We start from the raw sequence: 12578 nt of genomic DNA, 5'->3' as shown, positions 1-12578 counted from the left end.
AGCTGACATGGTAATTTTATCAGCACCAATTATTTTCAAGTGCTGGTCAAGGTCTTTAGGCATTGCACCCAGTGTGCTGATCACCACTGGGACCTTTACTGGCTTGTGCCAGAGTCTTTGCAGTTCGATCTTTAAGTCTTCATACTGTGTAAGCTTTTCCAGTTGCTTCTCATCAATTCTGCTGTTGCCTGGAATTGCAATTTTAACGATCCAAAGCCCCCCCACGCCCCCCCCCCCCCCGGATCATGAGGTCAGGAGTATTGTGCTCCAAAACTCTGTCAGTCTGAATTTGGAAGTCCCAGAGTAGTTTAATGTGATCATTTTTGGTAACTTTTTCAAGCTTGTGATCTCACCAGTTTTTTGTTACAGAGAGAAGGTATTTGTGGCACAAGTTCCAGTGGATCATCTGAGCAACATTATTATGTCTCTGCTTGTAGTCCATCTGTGCAATGTTCTTGCAGCAGCTGAGTATGTGATCCATCATTTCACCTGTTTGCTTGTAGAGTCTATACTTGGAATCTGTAATTGACTTTTCAATTCTGGCTTGAATGACATTGGTTCTAATAGCTTGTTCTTGGGCTGCAAGAATCAGGCCCCCAGTCTCCTTTTTCAAAGTTCCATTTGTGAGCCTTATTATTATTATTATTATTATTATTATTATTATTATTATCCACTTTATCTCCCCTGAAGAGGACTCAAAGTGGCTTAACATAAAAGCATCAGCATAACAATTTAACATGTACATTTGTGAGGAAGAAATCCAATGTGAGTCAAGGCCAAGAGACAAGTATAAATCCATGATTACCTCCTCAGTTCACCCTTGGGTGAAACACTTGACCCCATGGAGAATCAAAATTCATGAATTGCTCATCCCACTGATCAATCATTGTGAAAGTCAGTTTAGTGACACTCCCTCCCAAGCCCCAGGACTTTATCAGAGAGAGAGAGAGAGAATTCCTGCCACTCAGGTTAGCTCCAAGGACAATTTTCTTCATAGCCTCCCAAACCCCAGAACCCGTATGTGTGTGTACCAAGGTGTAACTCACTCTAATTCTTTCCTTGTACCGGCCAAGGGTGGGGGACCCAAGGGAGGAGGCATTTTTTTCTGGCCCTTACCTTGAGGGCAGGAGGGTGAGTCACTAAAGTACCAAAAGGCACCATTATAGGAAAAAGTCTCCCTTTAATAGAAAATGCTATGCTCCCCCTTTGCATGCTGGGACCAGCACAACGCACCTGGCCACACATATTTTGGGCTGGCCTCAAAACATAACGATGATTCAAATGGACCTTGGCCTAGGCTTTGGACAGTATCCAACTTCAAGTCAAGACTGATTGCAACTACTCTTGACTTGAAGTTGTAATATACTTCCTATTTCTTCCTTATGACTAAATATAATAAACTAGTCTTGACAGTTTCTCTAGATATTATTGATGACAGCTCCTACCCGCTCCCACCTATGGCTATGCTTTCTATGGCTAATGGGAGTTGATTAGTTTAAGAAGAGAAAACATGACAATTTCAAAAACAATTCTGTTTGACAACCTCTTGACATGGTCTACTGGAATCAACGCGCATTGTGGTGAACCCGGCAACTGCCATCAGAGAGTGTAGAGAACCCATTGCCCTACACCACACATGATCCAACTTCCCCTTGTTGCTTCCTATACAACATGGGAAGCTTCTCATGTTGCTTCCATCTCAACTCAGTTCTAGTTGTCCCATGGAGCTCTGTCAGAAGTTCCACTGCATTGTGAGATGGGAGTCGGCAGGCTCTGTGAGTCAACTAGGGCTAAATCGGCATATGCCACCAAAGTAAGCCCCATCTGATGAGGTTGTAAATCATATTTTAAAACTGCTATAATGCAAACAAACATCAAACAAACCAAAACAAAAATGATGATAAGCTTTGAATATTTCTACCTGTGAATTTTAAGACTTAGAATGAAATAACCTTATTTGCAACAATACTTTGATATAAAAAGCATAGAGCTTTGCAAAAAAAAAAAAACTACCATTGTACAGAATAACTAGGAAGGTTTAAAGGCTGTTATACTAAACATCTTTATTCAGAGATAAAGTCCTTTAGAGAGTAGGAATCATTATGCAGACCTATGAATGAATAACTGGATGAATTCATTTGGATTTCAACAACAATTTGAATAACAGCAGTGAAGAAGACATATTATATAATATAAATATAAAACTGCAAAGTTTTGAAAATGAAAACATGCTCAACATCCCCAAGTATAATTTAGGACATATCAGTCAACTGGGACCTATGAGCTGCAGCAATTTTTATAAATTTTACAACTTGTTCAACAGCAGCCACAATTGTTCCATCTTCCAAAATTGAAAATAAAACCTCATTATATTTGCCTGGAAGCAGTTCTGTAAGAAAATGACTTATTCATTATGAGGACAACACCTAGCCTCATAAAGACCCTTCATAAATCTACCATCCAAGAAGGCAGAATGTGTTTTCAGTTGAGTTGAAATTTCTTTCCCTTTTCCATAAAATTTAGGCATATATTTCCTCATTTTTGACAACGTGGAGAAGGACCAGTGAAAGGCACAATCTAGTTACATGATCTTGCACATATGTATCCTAAAATGTGCACAAAACTAGAGAAATGCAGTACATGGTTGCCATTTGCATTGTGACCACATGGCAACAAAATATTGCTTTCAAATCCTACTTCTTTAGTTTCAATTCCAATGGACATTTTTCAGAGAATGATAATTTTACTGGATGAACTGATTTACCATAAACTTACAACTCGAATGCACATGGATTTAGCTATGTAGTGAGCAATTGGATGGGATTTATTGATTTATTCTTAGATGTAACGTTGAGATGACTGGAACAATTTGTGTGGTGATATCCCTCTCTGTTGTTCTTACCAAATCCCTTAAATTTCTTCATAAATTTAACAGGGAGAGGTGTTTTCTTTTCTACAAAATGTAGAAAATAAAAAAAAACCCCTAATTGTTGAACATGTCCATATCTGCTGCAACAATGCGTATTATAGGAAACCCTTCCTTCTCTCTAAACTGAGATAGAAAAAATATAGGGATGTGAAATTCTCTCTTTTGCTCTATTTGACTTTCTCTGAATCTTATTTGCATTTGTTCCTCATCCTTGTTTTGTATCTTGTTATGAAATTGGTTGTTTTCTTTCTGTATCAAAATGTGCACAATTTGAATGCATATTTCATAATAATATGCACATTTATTTGCACAATGAGCCTAATTATTCAATGTTTTTCTTTGACTAATGCATCTTCCTGCATATTTGATTTCAATTATGTACATTTTTGCATGTTAAAATCTACGCACTTCATTTCTCTGATGCCCTGATACATACATAAATAGTTTTCACATCAAACATTTTGTTAAAATGCTACCTTTATCTAGATGGTCAAGTTAAAACACAATGTTTTCACATCCATATTCACAACCCTGCTAATGCCCCTTACATAGATACAATGAAGGCAGGCATTCCAGAAACATGCCTGTTGTACCTAACCCTTTCCAGTCTTCTTAGGGCTTTAAAAGCATTTGATTTTATAGCCGCAACCCTGCTGTTATATCTGGGAGGGGAGAAAATTCTTCCTCACAAATAACCTTGTTTATTTCATGCCTTTGTTGCCTTGAGTTTGTTCTACTGGTTTCAGGTGATTTTGAATACTACCAGCCAGGGAGCAATTGGAAAATGTATAACTTGCCAAAATCCTAGGATAAAACAAAACCATGTGCAGCTCAGTGTTAAAACTAAGCCCAACTTTTCTAATTCCAAGGGATGTCATTCTTTTACACTAACTATATTGTGTGGCTTCCTGCTGCCCTTGCAATATGAAGAAGAAAAAACAGAATCAATACTAAGTGGCAGTACTAGCTTCAGCAATATTATCTCCATGACAATTCAGATTTTGTCCCATGTATAGCTTTGCCCAATGCACAAAATCTGTTTAAGTAACTATCAGAACAAGGTATCATATGTAATGAATTATTATGTATACTTTCAGGTTATCCATTCTGTGTGAGTGAAAATTAAGATTTATTTATTTTATATCCGGGGAACCATATTCCAATATTATTATTAAATACTGAAATAATCAAGCCCTTACAAAAGCTCTTGAGCAGTACATCACTTCACTTGGAGAGGTAACATAAGGATATTGCTTCATGTTATGATTTCAAAAATACATATAAAACAATGCTATGTAGGTAAAGGTAAAGGTTTTCCCCTGACATTAAGTGCAGTCATGTCCATCTCTGCACTTGGAGCTCACCTGGTTGGTGTGGCATGACTGCATGGAGTGCCGTTACCTTCCTGCTGCAGTGGTACCTATTGATCTACTCGCATTTGCATTTTTTTGAACTGTTAAATTGGCAGAAGCTGGACCTTACAGCAGGAGCTCATGCCATTCCCTGAATTTGAACCTGCAACCTTTCAGTAAGCAAGTTCAGCAGCTCAGCGGTTTAACTCACTGTGCCACCAGGGGCTTCAAACAATGCTAGTGAAAGGGAAATCATACAGCCATCCATGATACATCTGGTCATTGCAAGCCCAATTCTATTGAAACATAAAGGAATCTAGCTATGCTGAGCTGTTTTCTAGGTCCCACATCTGTAGCAACAATAGAATATTGCAATAGAAGTTAATTTCATCCAACTTAGCTTTGTTGGACTCATATTTCAATTGAGATGTGATACATACACTAGAACTACAAGATGGAACATATATTGCTACAGGAGTCACATTGAGCTGAAACCATGGATCCTTTCCAAGAACGTAGTAGCTCTTCCTATTTGTGAAGTGAAACTAAGAGGAAGCCACCCAAGTTCACCCAGTGAGTTTTATGTTCAGAGGGGAAATGACAGGTCCTAGTCTAACCTTCCAGCAAGTCCTTCAGATGTTGGTGGATTGCAACTCCCATCTTTTCTTATTATTGTCTATGCTGGCTTTGGGTCACAACAAGACAACAAGAGGACAACAAGAATTTCCTTTTTTCCAGAGTTATTTCTCCTAGGGATTCACGATTTGAAAATAGAAAAGAATATTGATAAGATCTTGTTTATGATAACAACAGCAGCAAGGATAACTTATGCTAGAAGATGGAAGCAGGAAGATATACCAGAGGAAAATGAGAGACTAACAAAAATCTTGGAAATAAGAAATATGGACCGGCTCACCTTTTTAATAACGAGAAGTAAAGGAATAAAAATGAAGGAGACAAACTGGGAAAAAGTGATGGGATATTTTAAGCAAAGGAACAAAAAAAATCCTGATATAACTGAAGAAGAGCTGGAGGGAAGGAAAACGAGGAGAAAGAAGACGAGGAGAGAAGAAGGGGAAGAAGAAGGGGAAGAGATATGGATGAACGACAGAGAAGACCCTAAGAAAACCTCGGGAAGTCGAAAGCAAGAACTTAACCTATTTCTTTTTTCTTTTTTTTCTTTTTTGTTCTATTCGGGGCTTTTGGGCTACACTTTCCTCTTTTTTTCTATCTCTGGCTACCACTCTAACTATCCTGTTTTCTAGTCTATTATCTATTATCTTTTGGTCACTATATCATTTCACATTTCGGGGAACTGACACGCATATACCCTATATCTTTCTTACTGGTAGCTCTCGCTACAAAGCTATATTTTATAACTGTATGTGAAAACTGAATAAAGATTATTAAAAAAAAAGAATTTCCTTTTTTCTATAACAGTGATTCTCAACCTGTGGGTCCCCAGGTGTTTTGGCCCACAACTCCCAGAAATCCCAGCTAATTTACTAGCTGTTAGGATTTCTGGGAGTTGAAGGCAGGAACATCTGGGGACCCACAGGTTGAGAACCACTATTCTATAACATATTGATCTGGGATTCCAAAAAGAGGACTACTCCAGTAGAACAAGTATGGAGCCTGAAAAATAGCAGTTCCAAAGCACTGTGTCTGGATCCTACTTCTTCACCAGTCCCTTAGTAGATGTAAAGGTGTGCCCAGGGATCATCAGCTGGGGTTGCCCAGAGAGGGGAAAAGGCAGAAGACTTCTAATGTAGCACAAATCCTATGTAAAATCATACTACGTATTTTTGACATTTATATTGAAATCTGAAATATATACAGAACGTGTTATTCTTTGGCAAGCAAACAATTTGACTTGATTGCATCCAATCATTGGCCACAGGGCTTCCACCTGATTCCCACACTTGAGATCATGCATTTGGAAGGAGGAGGTTACTGAGCAAGAAAATATTGGATACACACACAGAATGAAAGGTTTTGTCCATTGCTGACAGGATGCTAGTCATGAAATTTCTTATACTGAACACCATGTATGTCTTGGGTGTTGTTTGGACTAAAAATGAACATTTGAATAGACATTTTAATGACACTGAAAAGATAACACTACTACCTTGTTGAATAGAAAAAAATCTTTTTGAAGTTCTTATAGGAGAATGTCAGCTAGAAAAAAACATTTCACCCAAACTTCTGAAATTAAACAGCAGCAGGTGAGAAACCTGAAGAAAATAGTTTTGCTGCAATAAAGATCTTCTCTATCTAAATCACTTTCTTCTCACTAAATGTTTGACTGCACTTGCTGTGACTTCCATTAGCAGAGCTTAAAGGATCAGCATGACATGAATCCTACAGATGCATATGAATATTCTATCAGTTAAAAGTGATGGGGCTTTTTTGTATATCTGTTGAAGAACAATCTTTGGCCTCTGAAATGCTTTGTTCTAAAACATCCATTATTCTTTTCCAGTAGCAATGCTGAATGGGGACTATTGGGAGTTGAAATCCAAATAAATAAACAAATAAATATATTTAAAATTCAACTTATGGTTGGTTACCCATCCATATCAATTGTGTTATTTCCTTGGAGCATTTTGGTCTACTTCAGTGGTTCTTAACCTTACTAATGCTGCAACCCCTTAATATTGTGGTGACCTGTAACCATAATATCATTTTTGTTGCTACTTTATAGTGTAATATTGCTACTTTTATAAATTGTAATGTAAATATCTGATATGCAGAATGTATTTTCAATCACTGGACAAAATTTGGCACCTATATGCTCAAATTTGAATACTGGTGAGGTTAAGGGGGTTGATTTTGTCATTTGGGAGTGGTAGTTGCTGGGATTCACCTACAATCAAAGAGCATTCAAAACTCCACCAATGATGGAATTGGACCAAACTTTGCACACCGAACTCCCATGACCAACTGAAAATACTGGAAGTGTTTGGTGGGCATTAACCTTGAGTTTTGGAGTTGTTGTTCACCTACATCCAGAGAGCACTGTGGACTCAAACAATGAAGGACCAAACTTGGCACAAACACTCAATATGCCCAAGTGTGAATACTGGTGGAGTTTGGGGAAAATAGACCTTGACATTAAGGAGTTGTGGTTGCTGGGATTTATAGTTTAGCTACAATCTGAACGCCACCAACGATAGAATTGGGCCAAAATTCCCACACAGAACTCCCATGACCATCAGAAAATACTGTGTTTTCTGATGGTCTTTGGTGACCTCTGACACCCCCATGACCCCACCAGGGGTCTCAACCCCTAGGTTGAGAAATGCTGGTCTAGTTCATATCAACTGTGATATTTCTTGTGAGTCTAGCCTAAAGGCTTCCCTATTCATGTTGGAGTACACTTATTCTTCAGTGTTCCCTTTACTAATATCAATATAGCAGCTAATAAACTCAGACATTCTATCTGCCCATCAAAGTCATGTATCCAAACACTCTGGTTCAGGGTGAATTCTGCCATAGCCATACAGTGCTGCCCCAGACATGACAGGATCTTCTTTGTAACAACAGAACTTTGAAAGTTATTTTCAAGAAGGATGGACAAATGTCATGCTGGGAAATGGTATAGTTACAAAACATCATACCATTACTAATGTTTTTATGGACAATGTTGGTATGTCAGAATATCTCTTCAAAATAAGTTCTCACATTCTGCTTTGGCTACGAACTGCTTGAATCCAAGAGATCTGAAAAAATGTCTCATCCTGTATGGGTATTTTCCAGATTGTTTTCAAATATGCACCACCCATTGTTGGACTGTTTTTCTTCATGGAATGACTTCCCTGCTAAATCACAAGCATTTAAAATAACTATAAATTGTTTAGACAACCAAACATAGGCATTTAAAGTCTATTTATATAGGTTATCTGTGACAGGGGGATTCATGCTGGAATAATCACTAGGAAGTCTGGGAAGATCAGGTGTTTTAAAAGAGTTTGTGGCTAGTAAAAACAAGGAATTTGTCAGTTCACAAGAGGTGCTCTACAACACACAGAAAGAGAATGTTTCCACAGAATACACACTGAGTTTTCTGAGAAAGATCTGTGGAAAAGGCCTGCACAGTTTGTGGTCCACCAAGATGAATGCAGATCCATCAGTCAATTTTTATGGATTTCAAGGTCTCACAATTCATGTGGTTGTAAATTTTATGAAAATCCATTACAAAAGAGTAAAAGGTGTGGAACAAAGGAACTTTGATTAGTGCAAAGAGTATTGTCGAAGGCTTTCATGGCTGGAATCACTGGGTTGTTGTAGGTTTTTTCGGGCTATATGGCCATGTTCTAGAGGCATTCTCTCCTGATGTTTCACCTGCATCTATGGCAAGCATCCTCAGAGGTAGTGCAGTCTGTTGGAACTAGGAAAAAGGGTTTATATATCTGTGGAATGACCAGGGTGGGACAAAGGACTCTTGTCTACTGGAGCTAGGTGTGAATGTTTCAACTGACCACCTTGATTAGCATTTGATGGCCTGGCTGTTGTTTGGTGTGGCTTGTTAGTGCCTGGGGCAATCTTTTGTTGAGAGGTGATTAGATGTTTCCTCTCTGTTGTTTTGCTGTTGTAATTTTAGAGTTTTTTTAATACTGGTAGCCAGATTTTGTTCATTTTCATGGTTTCCCCCTTTCTGTTGAAATTGTCCACATGCTTGCAGATTTCAATGGCTTCTCTGTGTAGTCTGACATGTTGCTTGTTCCAGTGGTCCAGCATTTCTGTGTTCTCAAATAATATGCTGTGTCCAAGTTGGTTCATCAGGTGCTCTGCTATGGCTGACTTCTCTGGTTGAAGTAGTCTGCAGTGCCTTTCATGTTCCTTGATTTGTGTTTGGGCCACGCTGCGTTTGGTGGTCCCTATGTAGACTTATCCACAGCTGCATGGTATACGGTAGACTCCTGCAGAAGTGAGAGGATCTCTCTTGTCCTTTGCTGAACGTAGCATTTGTTGGATTTTCTTGGTGGGTCTGTAGATGGTTTGTATGTTATGTTTCCTCATCAGTTTCCCAATGCGGTCAGTGGTTCCCTTGATTTATGGCAAGAACACTTTTCCTCTGGGTGGATCTTAGTCTTTACTCTCGTGGCTTGTTCTCGGTCTTGTAGCTCTTCTGATGTCTGAGGTGGAGTATCCATTGGCCTGTAGAGCCCAGTTGAGGTGGTTCAGTTCATCTTGGGGGAGGTGGGGTTTGCAGATTCTTTTTGCATGGTCTGCCAAGGCTTTAATGGTGCTTCTTTTTTTACTTGGGTGATAGTTGGAGTTTTTATGTAGATATCTATCTGTGTGTAGATTTTCTGTAAACGGTGTGACCCAATTGTTGATCTGGTTTACAGATGACTAGGACATCTAGAAAAGGCTGGTCTCCTTCATTTTCTTTTTCCATGGTGAATTGGATGTTTGGGTGGATGCTGTTAAGATAGTCCAGGAACCTGTTTAGTTCTTCTTCTCCATGGCTCCAAATGGTGAAGGTGTCATCCACATATCTGAAGCATATAGTGGGTTTTTTGTTGCTGTTTCCAGGGCTTGTTTTTCAACCTCTGAGGATGCTTGCTATAGATGCAGGTGAAATGTCAGGAGAGAATGCCTCTAGAACATGGCCATATAGCCCCACAAAACCTAAAACAACCCAGTGCAAAGAGTCTTATCGATGACAAATAAATTGAAAATAGATGCTTCCCCAGATTTTAATTTTCTGTATGTTGTTTTGAATTTCTGCCTTCTGAGGATTGATATAATTCTGCCTACAAGGGCTATACTGAAAAAGTTTCAAAATACTGTGGTCCTAAATCAAGGTCTGTGACTTTTTTGTTTTGAGGAGACCAACATGTACAGAAAACTTTACATTTGCCTTCAGCAAGAGTGGTAGACTTATCTTTATCTTTTTAAAATATATTTTTATTTCAGCATGGCTTGATGAAAAAGGATCTGCACTTGATGTTCTGGATGACATTTTCCTAAAGCAATGAAGCCATCCTTAGACAACTGAAGGAGAAAGAAATGGAGTATTGCTGCTCCAGTGCAGCGACACTTCTCTCATCACATGGGGGAAGCATCGCCAAATGAGACAGAAGTGTGCTGGCTCCAATAGAGCCAGTACAACATGGAAGGATTCCCATGTTGATGAGGAAGTGTCTTAGGATGTTTCCACACTGGTTGGAAGTGGGGACTCCATCTGAACATGAGGGACATTGCGTGATGAACTGCATGCCCATCCATTCCTCAAGTAGGACATAAGCACCTTAGGATGCTAAACATTCCTTTTGTGATGAAGTCTATAGTCAAATACTCAAACCACTATGCCACAGTCATTCTCACATTGTGTGTTACACTGGCCAACACACATTTGGGTACCTCAAAAGTTAGACCTATTTCTGTTTCTGGGTATATTTGACCTGTTGATTCCAGAAATGACACCAGTTTTCTCCTATCAGTTGTAGGTTTTGTGATGCAGAACATATGCCATATACCAGTTGCCATGTGCTCACCTATAAATAATAATGATGACCATATCTAAGAAACTACAGCTGATGTTGTCTATCCAATGCAGTTTTCTGAATCACTGGCCCAAATAAACCCAGGAACAGGCCTAAAGACCAAGACATCAGGAAGTTTCTTTTGTTGAGCTGTGCCCACCATTCCTTCCATCCAAATAAACTGGAAAAAAACTTTACTGGAAACCCAGAGGGCTACTATGAGCTGTTGATGGAGCAGAATTGGCTTGATAACTCATAAAGTGTATAGGCCCATCATAGAATTAAAAAGTACCATACTTTTGTAATGCCAAAGTGAAATGGAAGGTCATTGGAGGCAGATTTGATGTGTGCTACTTCTATTGCAGTATTATATTTTTAATTAGTACTTGACTTTATAGAACATTTCCCAGTTATGCTCTGGACAGACAATGATAATAATGTTATTCCTTTAAACAACTACAGCATTTGAAAATGAGAAAGTGATTATATTGTAGTGCACTATAGCTGGAAGTCAACTTATGACATTTCACCTATCTGTGTGGAGAAAGTAATTACGCGGAGCCTTTGCATGATTTTCCACTCATTTTAACTGCCCTTGAGCCACAAGTTACAGTATCTCAATTTCATATATATATATATATATATATATATATATATATATATATATATATATATATAAGCAAACCAGGTGTTTGTTTATCTTTTGATGAAGGAACCAGGCCTACTGAAAACATAAGAATGGTATTCATTCCCAGATTCTAGTGAAACCTATATTGTATTGAAAACAAAGATTTGAAATTGAGTTTAAGACACAGAAAGGATGGGCAATGAGGAGATAGCTCCAACTACCCCTGGCTGCATTCCTTTACTATTAGATAATGTTATTAGGTAATGATATCAGGTAATGTAGAATAAAGTCCCACATACCCTTATTAAGAGACCAAGAAATAATGAGTCATATCCTCTTAATCAGACAAATCAGAGAGAGAGAGAGATAGATAGCTCATTGGCTAAAAATAGTCATAGGATGAAGTTATCTGATAGAGATAGGGTGAACTATACAACCTTTGTTCTAAAACACACCATTTGCTCCTGCTATAGGCTAGGCATCTACAGGCAGTCCCCAGGGAGCTTCTCTTTTCTTCCTTCAAGGGAGCCTGGGATTGAGGAATGTTTTTTTTTATTTCATATCAAAAACATTGCATAAATTAGTATAAAACTGATAAAAATAGAAGGAGCACAAGTGGCTAAATATCTTTTGGCCAAAAACGGGCAACAGTAATGGCATTGTCTGTAGCCTCCAACAATTCTTCCTCTGTACATGAGGCAGGGCATAGTGGACAAGCATACAGATGCAGAGTTGTCTGTTCTGCCCCACAGTCACATACGGTGTGGGTTGTCTTTTGATCTGCCCACTCCATCTGTTCAGGGACTTCCAAGTTGACAATTCTTGGTTTGCCCCTGGAAGAAGACCCTCATGGGGGGCCATGCAATTTCTTGGTTTAGCTGCCCGGAGGGATGCTCTTGCTGTTGCAAGAACAGGGTTAAGGAAGCATCTCTCCAGGGACTATTTCCTATCTTCCTTTCAAGGGAGTCTGGTTTGAGTAAAAGGGTTAAGGAAGCATTCTTCCTGGGACCCTTTCCTTTCTCCCTTTCAAAGGAACAGAGTTAAGGAAGCATGCACCTCATACTCCTGAATACAAGGGAAGAAGATGCACCAGGCAGCCACCAAGGCCATTTCAACAAAAAATAAAAACAAAACAAAACCATGGCAGCTGAGCCCTTGACGTTATGGCTGTCTGA

This window comes from Anolis sagrei, chromosome 5 (assembly GCF_037176765.1).
Source record: "Anolis sagrei isolate rAnoSag1 chromosome 5, rAnoSag1.mat, whole genome shotgun sequence".
Classification (NCBI taxonomy): Eukaryota; Metazoa; Chordata; class Lepidosauria; order Squamata; family Dactyloidae; genus Anolis; species Anolis sagrei.
This window is presented reverse-complemented; position numbering follows the sequence as displayed.